The sequence below is a fragment of the Penaeus monodon genome, chromosome 19, assembly GCF_015228065.2.
Source record: "Penaeus monodon isolate SGIC_2016 chromosome 19, NSTDA_Pmon_1, whole genome shotgun sequence".
Classification (NCBI taxonomy): Eukaryota; Metazoa; Arthropoda; class Malacostraca; order Decapoda; family Penaeidae; genus Penaeus; species Penaeus monodon.
In genome coordinates this window covers 14,145,874-14,146,109 of record NC_051404.1, presented here as the reverse complement: position 1 = coordinate 14,146,109, position 236 = coordinate 14,145,874, and positions in this window count along the sequence as shown.

Genomic DNA, 236 nt, shown 5'->3' with positions numbered 1-236 from the left:
TCATTGCGTTTTTGTTCTTATAATTAGACAATGGAAGTGATATTACGTGCCTTGCCTTGACCCGCCTGGCTACCTAATCAGGTGTTATAGGTTTCTATACTATAAACACAATTTCGAAGTGCAACCCAGAATCACATTTATTTGGAAAATTAACTTGAAACTACAAACGGAAGTAAAAGACACAAGAAAGCCTGAATGAACTGTCTCTGACGGTATATCAGGATTCTTTAGGGAAT